The following is a 26873-nucleotide window of genomic DNA, read 5'->3' on the forward strand; positions in this document are numbered from 1 at the left end:
ACGTGGAGTTGAGATCATAGCTTCAGTAAGTTTTACCATCCAGACATGTGTTCTTCGTGTTGTTGGATGACTTCCACATGTCTGATTATCTAGTGGTAGCATGAAGTGAAGATTGAATATCCAATATCTCTCTGGAGCAGCATAAGTGATGACAATACCTTCTTGAATGTTCAACACTTTCCTGAATTCCTTCAAACCATCAGCAAAGAAGTATTTGTTGTCAGCTTTTCTAACTTTTACAATATAGCTGCTTCCATTATATGCGAATAGCACTTCGGTGGATAGTGAGGAGCCCATTGCATGTGGTAGATTGATGGTATCTCAATCAGGTTCTGCAAGTACAACATTGAAAAATATGAATTATGTATGTTGAATCAGTTGTTAAGTACAATTAAACTCATTCATTTGTGATCAACACAATAAGATTTGATTCTAGCTTGGAAATACTTACTCTGTTGGTATGGAATACAGCTACAAATTGATATGTGAGTGTACATCCCATTAAGTTAGGTTGGACCTATATCACAATAATGTATGATATTACTTATTTGTAATTTGTACCTATCATGGCAGAGCTTACTGAGGTCTCAATTAAAACCATACCTTATATAAGTAAAAAATTGAAAATTCTAGCATCTTAAAATTTAGTAAATATAAGTGTATAAGTTGATCTGAATTAGATGTAAAGGTAAAAAAAAGAAAAAAAGAAGATATGTAGTATAAAATAGCAACCTATCAATATGTGAAAAAGATAAGGAGTACATTATGATACACTCGCTGTATGTGAAAGAATCGATGACTGATTAGATTGACAACAGATTAAAAAAGCCTCAGAGTCAATTCAGATGTTATGGTTACCCACATTCAGTAACTGAACTAAAGCACTTATATTGTTTAATACGTAGATGATTTAACATTAAAAAATAAAGTTGGAACGGTGGGAAGAGGAAGGAAGATTCTGGAGTTGGATGGGGAAGTGGGAAAGGCAAGTGTAGGGAAGGAGGAAGGTTCTGGTGGGGAAAAGAAGAGGGGTGGGAAAGTGGGAAAGGCAACATAGGGAAGGGGGAAGATTTTGGTGGGGAAGCAAAGGCAGGTGGGGAAGTAGGAAAGGCAACAAGGCGAAGGGTAAGGTTATAAATGACATGGTATCGTGGAGACCACAAAAAATGTTATGGGGACCACAAAAAAATGATTACAATGCAATCAAAACATGTAGAACAATATTTTTTTATTAGATAAAAGAATAATTTTTTGCTCATTCACATGAAAAGGTTAACTTAGGCACACGTGAAGTCTACATGTGTTATACTGATCCAAATGCAAAGTAGTATTTGAGTGGGGATCACTTAAAAAAGTTTCATCTTCAGTATTTATTCACGAAAATCCATTAAGAGAAGTAAATCATCATCGTAGATTACTACTAAGATGTAATACATTATTATGCTAAAACAGGAAAGTAAATGGTTGGGGAATATGGTCGTGACACAAAATCACACACATGAGGAACTATGATCAGTTCTTTCATTCGTAGTTTACTATTATTCAGTTATCACCAGTATACTACATAAGTGTTTGCAAATAAAGTAAGGTTCTTTGGGATGAGAGGAAGATATGGGCTGATCATAATGGTTCCATTGGCAATTTCATTACGATTTAGTCAACAATTTAACAACAAAGGTTCAACTATCAAAACCCTAACAAAATCAACTACATCAACGTGGTTTGAAGGAAAAAAAGAAACAATTGAAACGTCAAATAAACTTACAACATTTGAATCAGTTGATGACTGAGAACTCATGTTCATAATCTTTAAGTGGCTTTGTTCGACAGGATCAGTTGATGGTGACAAATCCCTGTTTTCGGTTTGGGCAGAGTGAGAGAGGAAGGAAGGTCTAGTACTGTTTCACAATTGCTTGTTCCAATGTCTATGATTTGATGGGTTTTTGAGTCAGCTAGTTGATGTCTCGATAATCTACTCGATGTAACTTCCCAACAGTTATTGGGAAGTGGGAAAATCCCTTTTCAAGTCATGTCTAATAAAAATAAAAGTACAAACTCTGGAAAAATATAATATTTAATATTTAAATGTAATTGAAAAGATATATTTGATACATAATAATAGGATTTTGAATAATTGAATAAACATAATGAAAAGAAATATGAATGGATGTAAATATGGATTAAATATAGCTTACCATAAGAATCAATGTTTTCGTAGACATATGTCTTTCCATTGGAGACCAACAAAAAGCAGTTTAGATGATCATTGAATGTCATATTTGAACCTGCAACTAAATGGATTCCAATGCTATATTAGCATTAGGAATATATTATATTTAAGAAATAGAAAAAATAAATTGACATAGAAAAAAATCCAAAATCATTGATGTCATTGGTGGCCAAACATATTGTATATAGATAGATCATGTTGATATGCTTTACACAGAAAGTATTTAAAAATTAAATAGTATAAATATCAAATTTACCTAAATTTGATCTGTTTTGTAATAATACAATAAAAACAATTTCCTTGTCTATTGGACTTAATGAATAGAATGCATTTCATGATATTTTTTCCAAAATGTATCATTAAGTGTTTGTTTTTAAATTTAAATACAATTAACTTTGGCCATGTCTTCTTATTTTTTTCTCCAATGTATGCTAGTAAGGTATTTAAACAAAGTGAGATAGATACCAACCAATTCTGAATTCAGTATCAAGTGATGTTTGATCTATTTCAACAATAACAAATAATTATATAACCAATATGTTATCAAGCTGGAAAGCTTGATGATAGGATGTCTCACCATACATATTAGTCTCGATATATTGCTATTTCTAATTCTTGCAGATCAAAAAACACAAGTAAATGTGGACCTATATGCAAGTATCAAAAGGGTAGACCACATGTAATACATCACATACAAATTAAGATGATTTACAATATTTATCATCAACAAATGATTACTCAGATTTCATATGCTTATTAGTGGATAGCTGGTACGGTGTGTATTTGTCAGACTGGAATTCACTAATGCTTGCTGATTAGACATTCTTTTGGCAAGAGTGAAAAATGCAGAAAGTCTAGGATCATAATTAGTTGACTGTGACAATGAAGGTTGTGTGTGACGTTTAAGAAGAATATTAACAAGTAGGAATACATAGTTTAAAATCAGAGTAAAACAGATTGTAAAAGGCACTTTGCTGGCTTAGTATGAAAATCAGTTAAAAAAGACACTATCGTAGGATGGTAATCCTGTGATGAAGTTTCAGCAGCAACAACTTTACCCTTCCCTATACTTGGTTCATCCTGCATATAGGTCATTCATAGTAAATATCAACTACAACAATACTATTATTAAATCAATTGGCAACATTAAAATGTTTACCACCTATAGACCAATTGTTGATGTCATTGTCTGAATAAGATCTTCGTCTTTAGTAACATCCAACACAGATGATTGACGCATTTGTACACAGTGCTTGAACTTGACAGCCCAAGTCTTTCCCAATAATTCATCAACATAGGGAGGGAAGACCTTGACCTCATCATCACTCTAGGAATGAATAAACAAATCATAAGGCCAATATTGAATATAGACAACACACATGGACGATTGTAATTCGAAAAACATATTAACTTTGTAATCTACATACTGCAACCAACTCTTGGCGACACTGATCGACACTTTTGCCAAAAATTTTGATACATGTTCCATCCCAAAAATGGAAGTTGGCCTTTTCCCCATTCTGTTCCAATTTCAGAACTAACTTATACCTAAGACAACTGTTTCCCTTTTAGTACACACTCAAATAATATACGAAATAAGTCATTGGAATTTAGTTTCTTGGAAATTTGGGGAGACATATAAGTTACCTTGGAACCGTGTCAGTAACTTGGTTTTGGCACGAATGGAAAGTGGAACCACATTTCAATGGATCAAATGTGGTAGTACAGTAGGGACAACTATCATAACTCCATGGTGTATCAATCATTACTTCATCAACCGTACCAATGGTCAAACGGTAACAGTCCTAAATCAGCACATGTAAAACAGAAATGAATGAATTGCTAGTAGATGCAACGAAATGTTCATAACACTTATTCAAATATGACATTGATTAATTTGAAATTAAACCTGTTACATGTCTCAACCTACTTATTTCACCTAACCTCACCATTTAAGCATTATGCAAGAACTTGTCCATAGAGCTTCGTTGGGAATATTGGCTATATTGTGATTGAGAAACACTTCCTTGATTTGATAGTCCGCCAGCGTAGAATGACATACCTACATCTAATCTGCATTCATCAACATTACCAAATTTGTGTTTTATGAAGATGCAACAAAAGATCAAGGTCAAATTTGAGTGTTCTGATAATAAAGTGCTTTAGTACCTATTATGGAATTCTCAGATTTCTGCTATATTAGTGTTGACATACAACTTCGACCCATGTTTGATATTTTGGACACTAAGAGGATACTTGTCTGGCAATAATATTATAGTTACATGTAAAATGCAATCATATAATGAATTGAAGCAAATCTTAAAGAAATAGAAACTCCATCATAATGACCTTTAGGATCTTTGATCTTAGAAAGTGTTAACATAACCACCAATGGCTTCTTATCAAAATGATTTTCCTCTATAGCATCATCAAGCTGAAGAGCATATTCCTTTCAGACGATCATGATCATCTCACCATCACTATAATTGAAAACATATAGAATTAAACATATTAAATATTACAAAAGAAGGCTATCTCAAATGGTAGATATCTAAACATAACTAAGAAAAGAATGGTAGAAACAATACCTGTTATCCCTCAACTTGATTGTAACTCTATATGTAGGATTAACTGTTTTACGCTCAATGACTTCGACCACAACACCAACAACATCTATTTAAAAATTACAACACAATGCAATCATAAGTATTCTTCACAAACTATCATACTGTCCATGCTAGCAAATTGACTAATGCACATACTAACTAAAGTGTTTTATTGCTTGAACACCAGTTTGGTCCATGGACACCAGTTTTATTGCTTGTTTACCATTGTGCTTGTTAATGTGTCACATATCAGTGATTCGTATTGTTATCTTCCATGTCCCTTTCTTGGTATGCAATTCAAAGATCATGTTTTCCTTGCGAGACATTCCTACAAATATAACAAAATTTATTTATAACGACGAAAAAATTAGCTATAAATTAGTTCCTGACATAACATGTGTTCAATCCAGATATAAGCTCTCCCCTTAAGAACAAAATTCCATACCCAATAAGAACAATTTAATTTCTTTGTTATGGGGTACCAACGACAAACAACATAGTAAATGCCATCATACACTTAGTGAGGCACTACTATGCCTCAAAACTATAAATTAGACGGATTGGAAAAACAAAAAAAAATATTTTCGACAACGGGTTCATGAAGTAAGAGAATCAGACCACTTTACCTTACACTGTGGACATACCCTGTCTGAAGCAGATAGTGGGGAGTGAGAAGATCAGGCAGCTCTTACAATAAAATGCGAATGAGAATGGAAATGGCGAACAAAAATACACTTAAGCCGGAGAGAAAAGCCATATTTGGAGCAATTTGAGCGAACAGTGATGAAAAAGAACAAAGCCTCAGTCTGTGTTGCAAACAGAAGAGACACAAATAAAATAGAGGAAACAATAATGCTGATTTAGAGCCTCAATGTTTTGCACCAAAGAATGTATACACCAAGTAGATAAAAACCCTAAAGTAAAGAAACAAAAAAAAACAAACATGTACTCATGGAGTTTTAAGCTCAAAATCCCAGCATGACAAAGAAAGAAATGACGAAGTCTGGCTATGCAATTAATTCTACCAGGGTTGGTGGTGACTTCTTTCACCTTCTCTCATTCCATTCTGTCTTCTTTCTCCTTCTCTCACCCCACATGCTCTCTGTCAGCCACTCAGCACATTGGAACAAAAGTGAAAAAAAAAATACAGAGTAATGGGGATGTTTTTGGGCGGGAACAACAACCTTTAATATGCTCACATCTCAACAAAGTAGGAACATTTGGGTTATTGCTAGTCATTGTCAGGGCTTTGTTTGTATAAATATAGATGATGAAATAAGTTAAAGTTAAATTAAAACACTCAAAAACTCTTTTTGATGCACCGGCCAAAGTTAATAGTTTTATAAAATTAAATGAATATGATAAGTTGTTATCTTTTTTTGTTTTTCTTTCTCGATGTTGTTTTCTTAATTCGAATCTATGGTTTCAGCTACTTGAAAACCCAACCATCCAAATCAGTAACTGGGACTATTAACTGATAACTGTAATGCTGCATTGTACTGGGTTTTTAAATTTCAAGAAATTTAACAAATTAATATAGAGAAACAGTTTCATTTGAATTTAATATTTAAAATAGAAAAAGAGAAGTTCAAAATGAAACATGTATTTTCTTGAGAAAAAGTAGAGTAAGAAATTAAAATCACACTGATATAAGTTAATAAATAAGGGTAAATTTATGATAAAAATTAAAAATTCATTATTTTGGTATATAATCAAATTAAGATGGTTTTATCAGCCAACAATTTTTTCAATAAGAAAATTGATAAATTTATTGATAAAGATGCAAATATAGACGTGTTCATCTATGTACTACAAAAAATGAATTACATATTTTTGCCGACAAACAAAATCCATTGATTTAATATTGGAGCACTGCAAGTGGTATTAATTCAAAGAAAATATATAAGTGAAATAAATTTAATTAATTTATTATAACATGAAATAAATATAAAAACCATTTATAAAAAAATAACACATTTTATGTATGCAATAATTAATAGCCCATAGGTAATTTTATGCCTAATTAAAGTGATAATTTTGAGATTTGAGTCCAAGGATATCTCTTTCAGTAATAAAAATCCTAAAATGTGTGAATCAATTCACGTGAAATCTTTTTAATTTAACTGATAGTGTCTAGTTTGAATCAAAGTATATATTTAATTATCTTAAATACCTGAAAGAATGCTTTACTAATAATAATTAATTCTAATGGACAGAATTACTTCTAATAGAAGATATATGTAATATCAATTAAAGAAAAGTAATATAGTAATAAAAGCAATGTTACTAATCTCTTCTACCTGGAAATGACGATCAGGTAAAGTCGATCGTTTTTAATTAACTATACGAGACACCTATATTAATATATCAGAGAATGTTTTGTATGTTTTGACTTTTGAGCAAACTAGCAAGATTAGTTACAATGAATGCAAAAAACATTAGTATTATATAAGCAAGACAGTTTTTCTGATACACACTTTTTTTTCTTTCTATCTCATCTCCTAGAAGACAACTACTTTATTTTATTAAATCCACAAATACAATAGCTAATAATATAAGTCATTGAAAAAAAAACTGAGTGCATATGAATTAACTATAGCTTTTTTTAGTTTTTTTTTGTGAGAATAAATTTAGGGGGAGAAAATGACACCCCAAGACAAAAAAAAAAAAAAAGATTCCAAACTCAAAAAACACTTATGAAAATATTTATATTTATCTTACCCAAAAAACAGAAATAAGAATTTGAGTCTCACGTGAGATTTTATCTTGTTATCCTCTACAAAACCCGTTGAGGCATAAGTGTAGAATTAAATTAAGTTGCATTGCATGCCCTTAAATTGCGCAGTGTGCACATGGCACATCAACATCGTGGTGATAGCTAGCATCACGTTCTCTAATGCAAAGGTCGTATTCATATTCATCATCTTCCATTATTCTTCTTTTTCTTCTTCGTTAGATCATGAACATGCATGTTTCGTGTATACGGCGGCATAAAACCCAAACATATTGTTTCTGATGCTATTTTGGTGGGAAATGATTGAAGATCCGATAAAGTAGCTGATGCATGCGCAAGAAACAGAAGCTAATCGAATGACACATATGGTCTCTGATATTATTCACGTGCCTACATTTATTCTTTGCATTTCCTCTTTCACATTAACTATATCTGTCTTCTTTCTTCTCTATAGATCGATCGTTTTGGTCTCTATATGTAATTACAGTGTCTATCTCTGGATTGTCTTCTCCACTGGTCAACAATAATTATTAAAATGACGCTGCAAATTTTGAAAACTATATTCATATAAAATTGGATAGATAAAAGAAACTATAATTTATAATATATTTGTGAGTTTACTTTATGAATTTTTTTTTCTTACACCCTTCTTTTCCTTTTATTTATAATAGTTTACCTATTTTATTCAAGTTTTATACTTCCGATTCTGATAATTATTCTAATTTTAAATTTTCTTTTCTTCAAATTTCATGTGACTATTGATTATTATTGATGATTTTTACTGGTAATTAATCTGATTGAAACTTAATGAAAAATTTAGGCATGCTAATTTTACGTCTTTTGTATCTTTCATTAATATGTTTATTGCTAAATATTTTTTTTATGAATTTTCTTATTAGAATTGTAATGTGTCCAATTATGCAATGTTGGAATGAAATATAACTCAATTTTATTTTTATTACAATTTAAGAAGGGTATTTGCTTAAAGTTACAGGGCATATGCATATGATTTTATACTTTAATTTTTATAGACTTGACTACTTTTTAAATATTATTTTTATTGAAATGAAAATAATTTCCAAGAAAATAAAATATTAAAATATTAATTTTATATAAATAACAACTCTGGTGCTAAAAAAAACAACTCATAATTTCTATACGATTGTATTTCAATTGATAAGTGTATATACATCATTGGTATATAAAAATTTCCAATAAAATACATTTAATGTAATATCCTCATTCATTTGAAAATAAAATGATATACTTTGGTCCTTTTAAGAAAAATGTGGCATCTATAAAAAATAAAGTATGATGAATTCCTTTTCAATAAATACATATGGATTTTATTGTAGAAAAATTAGTTGCGTCTTTTAAAAGCTGAATTGGAATAACCTATGGAAAACCAATGCTAAATCAGGTTGTAAAGAAATTATTTCTTTAAATTTATCTGTACAAATTATATGACGAGAAACTTTTAATTTCAATTAATTTTCCAAAAACAAAATCTATCTTTATCCAATAAATTAAAAATAAGAAACTCATAGTGACAGAAAATTTCATGGCTTTATCAGATCATGTATGTGGGTAGGGCAACTCAATGTCAGCCATACACACGCATGTCATTTAACAGTTATAATTTATTTAGTTTACAAGAAATTAAGACTGCAATTATCCGGCTTCATGTGTACAGAATGAAACACATTATTGTAATTTGTAGTTTAGGTTGCAGCATGGTTAAATAAAATCAAGTTGCAAATCTTTACACATTTTTTGGGTTTTTTTTGGGTGGAAAAAGATAAATACCCATAAATAATGACTTTGTATTGTGGGTTGGTCTGTCAAGATCATACACAAGCATGCCATTAGCAAAAAAAGAATCGTCCTTATCTGTATTTGGCCATTTGTTTCTGCTGAGTATCCGCATTTGATTTTGCATGCATCTATGTCGGGGTTAAAACTCAAAAATAAATTTGATTAATTGGTGGTGTATGTATAGAAAAAAATAATTAACACGTGATAATGCTGCAATGGTTAATATATAAGTACTTCTAAGAAAAATATATAAACATATAGATCAATAGGATCTATAGTATCAATACACAAAGTTTACTTATTTTTAAAAGGAGGTGAGCCAGAGTTATAATAGAGAACTACTCTGAAATGTAGGGGTTTAAGTGAATCACACCCAATTCATGAACTTACTCAATTCTACTAAATTTAATTAAAATTTTGTAGGTTGGATTGGGTCAATTAATTGAATTTGTTTTCTTTTAGGAAATCCAATTAAAATTGGATTGAATAATGAGTTTAGAATTTTAGATCCGATCAAAACTCAATTTAACCCAGATATAATAAATAAACATACAACAACATACTAATTGTATACTAAATAGTAAATACTAATATATAAAACACTAAAGTAAGCACTCAAAGTCATACTCATTCTTAGTCACTGAGTCTCACTCACTCTCACAAGCCGTAGCAGAGACGGAGAGAATATTTCCCTAATACTACACATGTTACAAGTAAATGTGAAAGTTTATATATGTGAGAAATTATGATTGACTTCTTCTCTTTGAACCTTATTTCAAAGAGTAGTTGTAAAATAGATTTGAAAAATACTATTTTAAAAATATTCCTTATTATTTTTTAGTTAGAGAAATTTTCTTTCTAACTTTTTTAAGAGTTAAAGAAGTGACAATTTTTTAATGGCTTAATTTGATAATCAATCCAATCCTACCCAATTAAAATTAGGTTGAGTTGTAAAAAAAAAAAGATAAACACAATTCAATCCAACCCGATTAAGTTTAATTGAATTGGATTGAAAAATAGACTAAACTCAACTCGACCCAAATCACTTACACTCCTAGTAAAATGATTAATTATTCAAGTTGGTCAACTAAGATTTTTTTACAACAAAGATATTATAAATAATTAAATTAATAAAATTATAAAAAAAATAAAGCTTAAATAAGATTTCAGTACCAATAATTTAGCATTTTTTTTTGTAAAACAAATTCAAAAAAGTCCTTGTAAATTTCAATTATTTTATTTTTAGTCCTTATGATTAAACCATGTTAAGTCATGGTTCTTTTGTTGATGTCAGTACGTGTCACATCAACAAAATTCCAAGTCATCAAGGCCACATGAGCAATAGTGTCACATTAGGAATGTCACATCATCATTATTGTAGAGGAGTTAAAATGATTTTTTTTTTGTAGGAACTAAAAATGAATAAAAAGATTTATATGGATGAAAATGAAAAAAATTACAGAGTAAAAGAAAAAAAGTAAAAAATTTGCAAGCATGAGAAAAAATCAAGCCTTAAATATAATGTATAATTTTAATTAAAAATTAATATAAAATAAAAATCTTCAATAACAAATAGTATTTGTTAGTAATCACACATTTTCTCAACATTCTTTACTTTCTTCCCCCTTGTTCATCATTATAGGACCACTTAAAAATTGCATAAACACTCAAAACTTTCTCATTCACCATCTATATTTTTCTTTCCCTCTCTAGCACTCATTCACTGCGCGCGTGCACACACACACACAAATACATTCTAGGCATTGATTTAGGCTTTTTAAAAAATAGATTAAAATTATTTTTCGTCCTCATAAAATTAAAAAATTTCAGGTTTAGTTCCTTTTAGCATTTTTTTCATCCTCATAAAATCAATATTTTTTTTTTTGGCTTGGAGCTAGGCTCGAGTGATTCCTATATCTACGTGTCACTCTCCTTATGTGTCACTCCCTCATTGGTTTTATCGTTGAACATTCTTTTCTTATGATTAATTTCAAGGGATTAAAAATTGTCACAAAAGGCAAAAAAACTACCACAAATTTTTGAATTTATCTTTGCAAACCTTCTTCATCTTCTTCGAAACACATGGCATTCAACTCCATGAAGCCTTCAACAACTTCTTCGTCAAAATTGGATTCGGTAAGCACATCCCTCATGTTGTCTTCGTTGATCTTGAACCCACTGATTGTGATAGGTGTCGGGGGGTTAGGTAAGGTTGCAGATTTGTAGCGGCAACACTATGTTTTACATATTGTCTGATTAAGTAGTTTTATTTAATTAGCAAGTGTAATTAAATTTAAATGAAGTGGTTGAAATAAAATAATTATTTACATGATGATGTCGTGCGTATGTTTTTGTGTGCTTAGTGAGTTTGGGCTTGAGCAGATGGGCCTTGATGTATGTTAAGGGGTGGGTGTGCTCAGAGAAAGTCTGGGTGTGAAAAGGAGAATTGTAAGGATCATAAACCCTTCCGTAAGCCTCACAATTCAGATTTACATTTACAATGGGTCTTTTTCTCTTCTCTTCTTTTTTCTTTTCAAAGACAGACCCAAATCCTAGAAACTTGAGGTTTGGTATTGGCGATCAAAGGATACCCTTCTCCTCTCCCTTTAATGTTGTTTGGCTGAGCCATGGAGTGGTAAGCACCTCTTCTTCCTTCCTTTGACTCCATTTTTGTTTTCCTTCATAGAACACCCTGAGGGTTCATGAAAATGCTCATTTTTGGGGTTTTAATGTTGATTCTACTTCTTTTTGGGGTTTGGGTGTTGTTTCTTGGTGTGTGTTGTTATTAGGGTGGAGAAAAGCTCTCACCTTGGACCCAAAGCATTCTCATTTTCTCTTTCTTTCTCTCAAAGTTGCTTCTTGGCTTATAGATGTAAAGGAAGCTAAACCTTGATTGATCTTGATTTGGGAATTCTTGATTTAAATTTGTATTTGTTCATTTGATTGTTGATTTATGTTGTTTTGGACTTGCATTGAGTCTTGGAATTAGTTTTGAATCATTTTGTAAGTGATTGGAGGGGTTGGGAATGATATAAATGTGTTTGGATTCACAAGAACCTTGAAATCGAAAGTTGTTGAGTTTACATATTCATCGGGCAAGGCAAACTCGTTGGGTGAGTTGTATATTAGAGTATCACAGAGAGTTTTACTCGATGGGCGAGCCTGAACTCGCTAGGCCATTTGTGTGACCCTGTAGGTGATCTAGATGACCGAATCAGGAAAAGTGATCTTCATGAAAGTGGTAGCCTTGAACGTTAGCTAACTAATGGCTTTGGTATCACTAAAAATATTGTGTACAAATGTAGAAATGATCAAATTAGTGAACAAAATTCAAGCTGTCAATAATAAGTAAAAGTTTCATATAGATTGTAATTTTAGGCATAGTATGCTTCCAAACTAAGTCTTCGGTAAACATAAAAGCTTGATATAATCTTCTTAGCTTTCAAATTAGACAAGAACCAACTTATTTGAGTTAGTATATCTTTATTTATCATGTTTATAAGTTATGAAGGTCATGGTACATAATAGAAAACGAAGGAGATAGTAACCCAAAACTTATGAGAAGTTTTGATAACTGTAAACATTAAGAATAAAGTTGCAATAAATGGTAGAGTGATGCATATATATGATGTGTGGTTTGGTCTATGATTTTATTATTGCTAATTTATCATGTTGTTGCTGAGAATATTATATTGATGATGAAGTAATTATGTTAATTGATGAATGTTTTGATTTGTTTTGGTTGATTTCTTGATAATGATATGAGATGTGGTTGAGATTATGTTGTTTTATGATTAGAGTTGACTTTATGTTGAATCATGAGATTCATAATCATATGAGTTTTTGGTGAGTTGTTTGCAAAAATTCAAGGTGTTGGAATGTCTTGCTATGCTTATTGAATTTTATGTTTGTTCATGAGCGTGATGAGCATATGAATGTTGAATCTATGATATTATAACCTCTTATGGTGTTGAGATTGGTGAATGAATTTGTGATGACATATGATGTTGATTTGAATGATCATAACAAGCATGCATTGATGAATGATAATGCATGTAAGTAGACACGTAAGTTAGAGATGCTAAGAAGACCCTCAACCTAGTGATGAAGGTTGGTGGTGGCAGCTAACAATGAAATGACCTATAGAATAGATGGGTGGGCAATCCTTAAATAAGTTAAGGCCATTGCAAGACTTACCCGAGGTAAACCACTACCCACGCTAATCCATTTTCATTAAATCACACTTCCTATATAAGGTTAATTCGAGTCTTCCCAAATGGTCAAGGTGTGACATGTTATATATGCGATGATAGTAGATCATGCTTTAATTGTTAAGCTTTATACTGTTATAGTATGTTTGTTTTGGTAAGTTTATCCTTGCATTGTTGCACATGTGATTCGTGCCTATAATGATCATGTATCTAACATATGTAGAGAGCATATGGATAGGAGGTGGTCTCATATATTTGGAGACATCATGCATATGTCATGCGTAAAAATAGTGCTTTCACCAAGGTATTTTCCAATTCCAATGCACTTCGAGACATCAAGCAATGAGGAAATTTGATCTTTTGTGGCTGGATTTGTGTTGTTGCTAAAAAAAACCTAAATTTTTTGAAAGTTGATAACTTGACCTGAGGCATTACCATAGCCATCCAAAATAGATTTCAACTTTGAAGACTCTTTTTCAGTGCCCTTACAAAATAGAAAACAATTTGGACCTCAAATATGTGTTGTTTACATAAGAAGAAAAAATGCCATGCTTGAGCGAGGAGGTGGTAGCCCTATGAATCTAAGGGTGAAGAAGATGTCAAAATCTCTTGAAAAAGATATATTTAATCTATATGGACTAGGAGAATTGTTAGAGTCCATTTTGAATAAAGTAGATTTGAGTTCATTCATAGAGAGTGGCGCAATCAGGATAACATTGTCATTCTTGGTTATGCAAAAGGGAATATGATGGAGATCATATTGTTTAGCACCATGTGTTTTTGAAGAAAGGCCTTCAAAATACCCATTGGAGATTCTGCAAAAATCTTTGTGATTGAACGAAGTGGTGTCATCATCATCTATTACAAAAGTGATAACATTAGATTTCTTACAAGTAGAAGTTGTTGAATGGAAGAATTTCAAGTTGATGTTACCATCCTTCAGCCAGTAAAATTTTGCTTTTTGTTTCTAGTAGGCTTCATCTTGTGCTATTAGATTGGACAACTTGTCACTGACCTCGATGTATTTAGTGGCTGAATCAATATCATTGGATTGTTTGAGCTCCTCAAGGTCATGTATGCAAGAGTCAATTTTAGAGTGAAATTTCATAAGAAGTTGCCTTCCCCATTTGTTCATATCATCATAACATAGTTTATTTTAAATAAAAATCATAATCAACAAAATTAGCCAAACCATTCTTAACAATTGCATTCAATTCTAGTTCTAAGAGCCATGAGTTCTGAAACATAAATTTCTTGCAAAATCTTTTTCTAGAATCATCATGCAATTGCAGAAAAGTTGGAGAGTCATCCAATTTGGAGGCAATAGCATTAGACAACTTGAAATTAGGGTAAAGATCAATCCAATCCAGTGTGGCAAGTGTTTTGTCTAGTTTTTTTCTACTTCGTCTGGTTTTCCTCGTCTGCAAGCCCATGTGTATTTCTAACCCTCCATAGGAAGATCGTGAAGGTTACAATCCAAGACTATGTGATGAAGCCTGGAGAAGCTAGTTTGGATGAGCTAGGTTGCCAACTTTATCATCATTAGATAGGAGATCATTGAAATCTCTAAAAATGTACCAGGGATCAAGAGAGGAGTGAGTAATTGATTGAAAATGGTTCCATGAATTAGGACACCTTTCATGCTCAGGAAAGTCGTAATAACCTATCAATTGCCAAACATATGATCCGGGAAGGTTGATTTCTAAGGAAATGAAATAAGAGTAATTGAGGAGATGACATTTGAAAGGATACCTCCAAAAGAAAGTGAGATCACTACTTTTTCCATTGGCATCAACTGAGAAGCAGTATTCAAAACCAATTTGACTTCTAATATCTTTAGTACAATGAGACAGAACTAAAGTTTCACAAAAAAAGATGATGTCGGGATGATAATAACGAATTAGGTCCTTGAGAGCAAGAATTGCACTTAAGTTACCCAAGCCCCAACAATTCCAACTTAGAAGACTCATTTACCTTGGAAGGCCTATTTTCCAGGGTCTACCATTAAAAAAGAGTGATAAACTAAAGAAGGGATATTTTGTGTTAGGTGAATTTGCAGAATAGTTGGGATAGATGTTTTTGGTTGCACGGTTATGATGTGGGTTATGGTTGGCGTTAATGGGTGATGTATAGCTTGGGGAAAGAAAAGGGGTTTGATTGGTGGGTGGTGCCGCATATGTGTTTAGGTTAGGGTTGGGGACATGTTTAGGGTTTGATTGGTCATGGTTAGGGATGGATTTAGGGTTTGCATGGTTAGGGTTCATTGGGATAGTGTTTACAGTATGAGAAGTGTATAGGAAGGATTGGTGTACATGTGACGATTAGGGTTTTGTGTTGAAGACGAAAGAGGTTGATCTAGTTGAGTGGGATCACCTAGTCATCTCTTTTTTCTCCCACAGTTAAACCTGTGTCGTTATGTTCCTCTGCATTCATGGCGTCATTTATGGTATCATCATTGTTGAATAATTGCTGCATTAATTTTGATGCAATCAGGTTTTGGTTTTTAAAATCCTCTACCATCAAATCATACCATTTCTTGTCTCCCTCATCATTGGTTTTTATGACGGTGTCTACTACTCCATTATTGCTTTGTCTCCCTTCGTTTCTCACCTCTAGTGAATTTTGTGACTAAAATGTTGATATGCCATGATTGTCATTTTTAGGTATTTTGAACTACCAACAAACCTTTAATTCCTTAGATCAACACAAATTTCTAGGCCTTATTGGTGAGTTCCATCATCTTCCCCCATCATCAACAATTTACCATAGGAGTCATCAAGATGGCCTAGTATACCACACAAATAGCAAAACTTACCAAGCCTTTTGAATTTGAAAAGTACTTCATTTGATTCGCCACCAGGTTTCCTTATCTTCTTAGATTTCTTTAGGGATTTCCTAACATCGAGAAGAACTCGTATATGTATGAAAGGATGGTATATATGGGTATTGTTTCTATCATTATACTCCAGAAATTTGCCCACGAAGTTTCCAATGCTTTGACCTACTTCTTGTGCTTTAAACCCAATTGGCAAGTTATGAATTTGCAACGAAAAAGGAACATGAAATAGATGGATACTAGATGGGTTTTATCCTTCTTTGATGATGCTAAGAATTAAGAGGTGTTTGTCAAAGTTCCATGGACCTCCCTTAAGCACCTTTTGGATATCCACATGGTGATAGAACTGGAAAGGGAAAGTGTGAGACCGAATATCTGTAATGTGACCCCTTGTAATGGATGACATATATTAGACAATCTTTGCTTCATAATATGAATTCGTATTGCCTTATTTTTCAAGAACCTCCCAACTAAGCATAAAGTTGGATTGAAGCTATTATTGGGATTCTGATTAATGGATCTTTCCAAATTAGTGTCATCCTCATTAATGTTTAGGTTGTCTATATTGGGATCTTCCATACATGAAGGAAGTAAAGGCTTCACTCAAAGCAAAAGGATCAAAACTCACAAAGGGAAAGGGTAATCAAGATTTCACAGGGAAACTATAGGAACTACTCATAGAGAGAGGGAAAGCTTCTCACAAGGAGAGAAAAATTAAAAATAATTTGAGTTTAAGACACAAATAATTATTCTCTTTTTTCAATACTATTCTTTCTTTATATGTTTTTTAGTCCACATGTTTAGATATGTTGGCTGTAAATTTTTTAGAAGCAAACTAGATATTGGATGCACTTTGGTTTGCCAAAATTTACTTTCGTGGCAATGACTATTGTCACAAAACACATTCTTCTTTTTCTTATTACTACTCAACAATTAATACGACAAATTTTCTTATAGATATTGGTTATTATCATCATAAAAGATCATCTTATAAGTACACTAATTTAATTTGACTTAGTAAATTTTTGAAACATAATTAATAGGACCTTTTCCTAAAACTGTGATTAATGTAAATATTGTTTTTTATTATAAAATTTATGAAAGTTCTTAATGGCATGTCATGTTGATAATTGACATGTATGTTTTGTTTTAAAAATGTTTAGTTTATCTTATATGTAAATATATTTTTTTATCAATATTTAAATAAATTATTAATTTAATTAATGCTTTGAAATATATAATTATATAAATTTGGTATAAATCTTATTGTACCGAATAAAATTTAATTTTAATGGTTGGCCTTTGTTGCCTTCTTAGTTTGGCCCCGCCCCTGAAATGAATGAGTGGTCTTATAGCAACTTTTAAGATTTTTTCCATTTAGAAAATGTGTAATTGTTAACAATAACTTTTTGTTATTTAAGATTTTTATTTTATCTTGTTAATTAAAATATACATTATACTTAACGCCTAATATTTTTAATTCATGCAAATTTGTTACATATTTCTTTTACACTATGTATTTATTTTATTTTCCACGCCTATAATTTATTTATTTATTTTTAGGCTAATAAATTCTTATTTTTTTAGTTCCTGTAATTATTTATTTATTTTTATTTCTTCTATTGTAACGATGATATGAGAGTGCTAATGTGGACTTAATGACATGGCATTTTGCTATCGTGGTACATGATGACATTAATAAAATAATGGTGACTTGACAAATTTTAACAATAGGGACTACAAATAAAACATTTGAAATTTACAGGGACTATTTAAAAAATATATAGGAAAAAAATGAAAAAAAAAATTCAGAGTGCAGTTCCTACTTGTGGAGAAAATAAATGTTTGGTTAAGATTGAACTTCTCAAGCATCAAAATGTGGATATTGTGAGCCAATTCCTACTTGGAGTTTACAAAAATGCTACTTGAGAAACATTAATTGCACACATAGAAACATATTAATCCTCACTTGACTAGAAAGCTTAGAAAAATAATTTTCATGGGTTGGAGTTAATATGACATGTGTCATAAGCTTTCCTAGGCTTTTGTGGCCTGTTTGAATTATGAAGTTTCTTTCCAATACACATTGATGAAATAGATATAGACATATATGTACATCTATGGTAAGTTGTCCCTTGAGGAGAAAATAGGTTTTAATCAAGTCAGGTTTGATCGTCTAATGACTTAATATGATAAAGTCTTTAAAACAGTTTTTCAAATAAATACTCGATATAAAGAAAAGACAGAGAGTGTTGATAAAATGCTTAATAAACCGTTAACTAGAGAAGTAAAAACACTTGATTTATACTGGTTCACTTAACTTAAGTTACATCTAGTTCTCCTTTACACAACAGTAAAGGGTTTCATTAATCAAGCCTTGATTACAAAACAAGTATTTTAATCTGCCACTCATGGCTATTCAAGTACTCTTAATACCACTTCTGGCACTATCTTAGACTCCCCCTAAATCTATGAAACCCAAGTATTGTTTAACACTAAGTCACTCCTGACTTTCACAAACAATAGTTTGAATGAATACAACTATTCAATAACACTCAATGAATGAATAAACTATAAAGCTCAAATACAAGATAACTTTGCTTAGTAAAGGCTAAACACATGAAAGCTTTAAATCAGTCGTCCAATGATTTCAGAAGAGTTTTGCTTCAAAGATATTCTCGTTTCCTTGTAATAATTTTCTATCTTCTGTTTTTGGGTAGAGTTTGCCTTTTATAGACTTCAGTGAAAGATTTGTTATAGGATCAATGTTGATTCCTTGAAAGACTGTTGTCTCACACTAGGAGATAAGGCTACGTGGCATGCTCTGATTTGTGAGAACATGGGTGATAGTACAGACAACGCCATGTGCTCCTTATCCTTGACAAAAGAGACCTCTAAGGAATATTTTGTGAATACCTTCTATTCTCTTATATTTTGTCCCTTCCTTAAATTCAAATGTTAGCATATCAAAACAAAGAGAGGAGAAATGAATTTGTATAAGTTAGAGCACGTGTACTTTCCTTTTTGCCTGTCACAAAATCTTTTATCAGTGTTGATCATTTTTAAAGAGTGTGTAGGTCTCTTAATAGTTGGACGCGAGAGTTAACAAAACACAGTGTATAACACTGATTAACATAATTAATGGACGCTTGTTGGATTTCTCCTGCAGTTTCCTTTTGGTCCACTTTTTCTTTATACAAATATGTTCAAGGGAAATCCGGTTTGCCGAAAAACGCACCGGATCGTCAAGTATTTAAAATTAAAATGGATGAATCCGAGTATCGAACTCAGGGAACTAGTCTTAGACAGGGTTAAATTTAGAAATAAGGAATTTTTGAAAGAAACATTAATAATTGATGGTTTGGAACAGAATTAAACTAAGTCTAGGCTAAAAATAGTAAAAATGCAAGTAAGTAAAATTGACAGCAGTAGGTAAAGATGTTGGGTTTTTCTAACAAACCAACTGATGTATATAAAGATGTTTCTCTAATCAATCATGCTTTTGTGTTCTATGTTGTAGCCTAAATTACTAAACTTCGATCCCTAGTTAGACTGAATCAATCCAAGCTTCGTCCTCAGATCCCTCTTGTTGGACTAGGCTAAATTTAGACAACCCTCCTAGGTTTAGACTAACTTAAACTAAGCTTCATCCTCAGATCCCTCTTGTTGGACTAGACTCAGCTTAAATAGCTTACGAAAGTTTAGACTAATTTTGGCCTAAGCTTTGTCCTCAGATCCCTCTTGTTGGACTAGACTTAGACCAAACAACATTATTGTAACAACATATTTAAAACCAAAACTTAATCCGCAGATCCCTCTGGTAAGACTAAGTTTCAATTCTGCTATGAAATTCTGTGCCCAGGGTATTGTCTAAGTTGTGTACCCTAATTTGCGACGTTGCGCTTAGTGCCACCCTCGCGCTTAGCGCGAGTAAGTGGATTTGAGCTTAGCGTCAGTTGTACGCTGAGCCTGGCTGAAGACAACTGCTGCGCTTAGCGCACTGATCTCGCGCTTAGCGCGCGACCTTGATATTGATGCTTTGCCAGATTCTTTTGTCGTGTGAAGCGCACTGAAGCTGCGCTTAGCGGTGGATGCACACTTAGCCCACTGATGAGCTAAGTTCAATTGTCACTTTTGGCACTTCATGACTTAGCCTTTTTTTCACCTGAAATTGCACATATTTCATCATTAAATCCAATGGACATATTCCAGAGACAGCTTTAACCATAAAACAAGATTTATTTATAAAATCACTACAAAATAACCATAAATTAGGGGAACTATACAAGTTTTGGAAAATGTTTTTTATACAAAAGTTAGTCGTATAAGATGACTAACAACACTCTTTGGTTTTAGCGTGTTGGATGCTAGTTAAATAATTAACAAAGCATTTTCTGTTGGAGTATGAACTATACATGTAGATTATTGTTAAATCCTTTAACACGTTAATCCTAACCACTTGTCATAAACTCATTAGAACATAAATAATTTATACTTATTGTTATTCATGAAAATCCAAGGTAGATGTGAATCGTGGTTATCCAGACCTAACAATTGGTATGACTTATTCATTACTACACCAATGACATGTGATTTTCTAATGTAAGTACATGAATTAGCAATCTAAGAAGAGAATATTTTACTAAAGAAAGTAATTAGGTGGTCCCCTTGTAACAATACTGCCTCTTTTCTTGCACTAAAAGAATATGTTTATATGATAAAAGACTTATTAAAATAAGGAAAGACCAACATAACAAATGTAGTCATAGTCTTTTTCAACTACTCAAATGCAATGTTAGCTTTAACATCCCACTAAAAATTGTCTTCCTTTAACAAATTAGTTAACACAACACCCAAGGAAGCATACCTTTTATTGATTTCTTTATAAAATCCAGTAAGACCCAAAAATCCTTTTAAACCTTTAATGAAAGTTAGTTTTCTCCAATTCAACAGTCTCAAAATTAGAGAGGTATGAAACAACCCTTTTTCCTAAAATAATATTGCCTAAATGCTTAACTTGGGTTGTCAGAAAGAGCACTTGGAATATGCTTGAGAAAAATGATTATGCTACAACAAATGAAAGCTTGTTCTGAGTTATAAGATGATCAATTGTTGAATTGATATACACCTAAATTCATACAAAAAAAAAACTTACATATTTTCTCAAGATGTGTCAAAAAAATTGTTCATTATTGAATGAAAGGTTGTTGGAGCATTATAGAGTTCAAATGACATCACCTTGAATTCATAATGACCTTCCTGAATATGAAAATGTGTATGGCGAATATAATGAGGCTTTATTTAAATTTGGTGATATCATTGAGATAAATCAAGCTTCAAAAAACAACTTTGTCTCTCCTAACTCATTCAATAACTCGTCAATGGTACTAGATTGAATAAACCTAGAGGCAAACATCTATCAAACTTGCTTCTTAATTTCCCTTTTTTGGAAAAATGAGTATTTATATGATTGTACATTAGCACAAGATGTATGAAAAATTAAAGCAATGACATGATTTGTCTCATCAAGGAAAATAATTGAACTAAGAGTGCAGAATAAAACAACATATTTTCATAGTAATGAATGAATACATGTGTCATTCTAGGGCAAGATGAAGAAATTTGAGTCTGATATTAAAAATTTGTCCCAAGTTGGTGGTAGTGGATAACAATCCTATTTATGTAACATGCTTAAATTAATGAAGAAAGAAAGAAGTAGGGCTTCGATAAATTATTTTTGTAATAATATTTTGTGTGAGATTTTATGTTATTTACATGTATTTTTTTTGACAGAACTCATGTTTGGATATTAATTTTAACTTGGTCACACCTGTGGTATATTGAGTATGATCGTAATGAACTCAATATCATGATGCTCCTCTTAAACAGTGTCGGCCTTCAACAACAGCCATAGTGAACTCAATACAGCTACAGTCATCCACAAAATGTAGTTTATTCTTTACAATTTACGTCATCCACAAAATTCTAATGATACGTGGAATGATTTCTTCTTAATGTGTATAATTATAAAGGTTTTGTAAACCATCCAACAGTTATCCACTTAAAATACATTTCAAGTGGACTATAATGCATATTCTTTTCACACGTATAGCACTACAGTTGACGAAGTCTTGACATATATAATCAATTTTCGTTGATAGTAGACCATGACCAACTTAATTCGTCTGTTCTAAATTTAGTTTTAATTAATTGTTCCTTGACGCGCAGGGCATGATGTGTTTTCGTTTTCGTTTGAGAGAAAACCATGAAGATAAAAGATAATTATTGTACTAAAGGTTCTGTTATGACATCAGTCTGCGTACCATGCCAGAATAAAAAAGTTTGTGTATTACAAATTTTAGTCTAAATTATAATTTTATTTTTTTTATAATTTTAAATATGTAATTTTGGTTTATATAATTTTTAAATTAAGATATTTTGTTCCATATTTTTTTAATAAGAAATTTTAATTTAATGTTAATTGATCATTTAAAAATTAAACGTTAACTTTGATATCACGTATTGATATGACGTAATATTTATATAAATGATTGACATGTATCATTAGTAAAGATATATTATTTTTTTAGTAAATTTGTAAATATTATTTTACATGTATCATTAGTAAAGATATATTATTTTTTCAAATTTTAAAAACTTATAAATTAAAATAAAATATTTAATATTTAATTTTACATGTATTTATCTTTATTATAAAATTTTATTTTACTATAAATTAATAAATTATTATATACAATTTTTTTGTTATTTTATTATAATTTTAAAAAATACATAAACTAATATATAGATTATTCAAAAAAATTATGTATTTTATGCAAATTAAGTAAATTTAAAATAATATTTAAATAATCTAAAATAAAAATTTAAAATTTATTACTTTTTATAATTAAAATAAATATTTTTTATTATTTATATATAAAAATAAATTACATAATTTTCATAAACTACATAAAATAATTTACATACTAATTTTTGTAATTCTCTTGATTTATATAATTGGTATTAAAAAAATTGTTTACTAAATAATTATTTATAGTTAAAACGAAAATTTTAACAAGTTTTATAAAAAAAATTAAATATTAGTTTTTTTATTAATTTTTAAAATTATAATAAAAATAATTTACATATTAAAACAAATTTACGTAATTTGTATAATTCACCTATTAATTGATGTAATTATATTAATTTATGAAATTTTATTATAAATTAATAAAATAAAAATAAAAATGTGTAAGCTATTCAAAACAAATATATAAAATGATATAAAATAAAATTAAAAATATTTATATATTAAATATTTTTATAATTTAAATTTTTTTAATAATTCTTAAATAATAGTACACATAAAATAATATTTATAAAGTTAACTAAATAAAAAAGTGTCTTAATATTTTATTATCCTAGTTTTAAATAAAAAGTTATGAGAACAATTTGTATAAAGACATTTTTTATTTTCATTTTATTTAATTTCTTGTTACATAAGCGTTATCTTTAAATAAAAATGTCATCAATTTAACTTCTATCAAAACCTTGAACTAAAATTATTTATTCTGAAAAAAAATTAAATATTTTGATTTATAAATAGAGACTAAAATTATAATTTAACCTAAGATTTAATATGATCATACTTTTAACTTAATTTTAAATAGTTAAAAAATACTAAAAAACTCATTTGATGATACTGAAAACTTATATCTAATTTGGAGGAATTACACGCTCTGCACGTCAGGAATTCGAGAGAAAATTCAGTGCAATTAATCGGGCCAACACTTCAATATAAAATGAACTATATCAGGGATCCTAGATCATGGAAATTAAAAGAAAACTAATTTCAATTTTTATAAATTCAATTTTTTCTCTCTTTTTCTTTCCGAAGTTTTTTGCTAGTTACTGCTGGCAAACATATCCAATATGATAGTGGAACTCTAATGTTTGATGAAAGGTTATGATAATATATTTACGGGTCTAATTTATATTTAAGAAAGTTATGCTCACATATTGTAAGTAGTTTTTATTCTCAGGAGGGGAGAGTGAGTATCCAATATCTCCATGGAAATAAAAGTTATTGTCTATATCATAACTACAATTCCACTACATTCTTCTTTCTACCTAGTTTTTTTTTCTCATTTTAATTTTTTCAAAAATTACTAAAACGTTCATCAGAATAGCATTTATAGGTATAATATTTCTGGAAATATAAAATTACATCGTGAAACAAATTCCAAAATATTCAAATCAAGTAAGATTATTATAATATATATATATATATGTATGTATATATATATATATATATATATATATATATATATCAATAATATAATTTTTAAAAAATATTTATCACAATTCAATATTCAAAATTTGAATTTAAAATTATTGATTAAATTAGAATAATTACACCAATTGATGCACAACTTCCATGGGAAATAACATCCACATTAACAATTTTATAGTTCAAAATTGAAGGGAAATACGTGTAGCTCCACATCATTATGACATAAAGGACAATAATTAATGTGATTTTATTCGTTTCAACAACTTTCTTTTGATGTCATTTAGCATTAATATGCATATATCATGAGTCTTTGAACCTAAAGTGCCTCCCTATCTGTCTTAAACATTCATGATGCCGATCTTACACCTTCCCTCTTTTATGTGATCAATGTCTCCTAAAGTAATAATCTAATTAACACATATATAATGAGCGGAATGTAACATCTTTTACAAATATAGCAAATATTAAAAAACATGCATGTTACTTTTATTCTAATATGCCAGTACAACATAGATCAATTGCCAACCTTACAAGCCCTGATGGTTTGCTCAAGTTCAATGAATTAGCTGGCAGAAGGCTCGAGAAGTACTTCATCAAAACTCCAACATATCATATTGATTGATTCACGAAATAATTAAGTAGTAGGAGCTGCTATCTTCTCTTTATTCTAGCACACTCACGCAAATTGAAAGAAAAAAAAAAGTGTAAAACATAATGGTCTGAATTAGTGTGAAAAGGGTTTATTCTTGTGAAGAAAACCTTTCGATGTAACATTGGGGATCGGGCTTGGACTCGTGCCTGTGTTTAGGGTCAAGAACAAATAATGATATGAGAATATTTGCCTGTATACCTAACCCACAATATATATGCGCGTTGACAACGTGAAATGGATAATTTCACAGCAATATATGTATATATCCTTTATATATAAAAAAAAAATTAACGCTTAAATGCGCAATAATTTTTTTTTGAGAGACTAAAGTTGTATAATCTTAAAACTAGAGACCAAAAATAAAATTAAGCCAAAATTGAAATAACTTTTAGAATGAGAACAAGCTACATTCTCTAAATGATAGTGTTAAAGAATTTTGCTTTAATAAGAACGTCTTTAGGAGGTTTTCTTAACCTTTTGTCAAAAAGTGTTGTTGTAATTTGCTCATTAATTTAATCTTTAATAAAGATTTTAGTTTTGACGTAATATTACTATAGAAAATTGGTTTAAAACAAGGAGAAAATTCTGAAAATAAGTTGTTATAGTCAAGACACATTATCATTGTTATATGGTATGACAAAATTTATAAAAACCAAAATCTAATTAGTATTGATTAAGATTACAACAGTTAAAAAAACAATTTATCTAGAAAAGAAAATTAAATGAAAGCTGAAAATAAAATTAGAAATGCACTAAAATAAATGAAAATAAATATTAATTTAAAACTTAACAAAGGTGAGAATAAGAATATGACTATATATGTTTGACACATCATTTTATTTAGTTTTTACCTTTATATACTTTCTGACAAACAAGGGCTTTTTAGTAGCTTGTTTTGTTATTTGACACCCTACTTGAAGACTTAGAAGTAATATTTTGTAAAATGTTAGCTTTTAAATTTTAACTTTTTAATTATTCTATGTAACTTTTGATTTTTCTCTTTTCAACGTAAGGTAGGATTTTATTATTAGTTTTTTTTTTATCTTCTTCGACACATAAGGTAGGTTTTTATTATTTTTTTTACAATACTCATTTATCATTCCAACATTATATATATATATATATATATATATATATATATATATATATATATATATATATATATATATATATATATATGCGCGTGCTAGATTATAAGTTTATTTTGTTTATTATTGTTTGAATATTTTTATATTGCATTATTTATGTTAATTGTTGTACTATTTGTATTATTTAAAATTCTATTACTTTTCAATATATTTCAAGATATTTTTACCATTACACTAATTAATATAATAAAAATATGATGCCTACTCAAAAGTATGTTATTTAAAAAAAAAATTGATTTGAAGCATATAAGACAAAGCATAAGATTAAGATTAATAGTAGAATACACAATATAAAAAATATAATAATTTAAAGTAAAAATATAATTAAAATAATTTTTCTATAAATAA

General features: G+C 30.1%; 1 long non-coding RNA gene across 1 annotated transcript; it reads right to left on the reverse strand.

Annotated features, from left to right (window-relative positions):
- On the reverse strand, positions 1-2293 carry LOC114386668. Its single transcript, XR_003661138.1, has 3 exons — positions 1766-2293; positions 452-517; positions 1-332 (listed from the first exon to the last, which is right to left on the reverse strand). It is a non-coding gene; the product is annotated as an uncharacterized LOC114386668 (long non-coding RNA).
- Positions 2294-26873: the final 24580 nt, after the last annotated feature.

The sequence above is a fragment of the Glycine soja genome, chromosome 15, assembly GCF_004193775.1.
Source record: "Glycine soja cultivar W05 chromosome 15, ASM419377v2, whole genome shotgun sequence".
NCBI lineage: Eukaryota > Viridiplantae > Streptophyta > Magnoliopsida > Fabales > Fabaceae > Glycine > Glycine soja.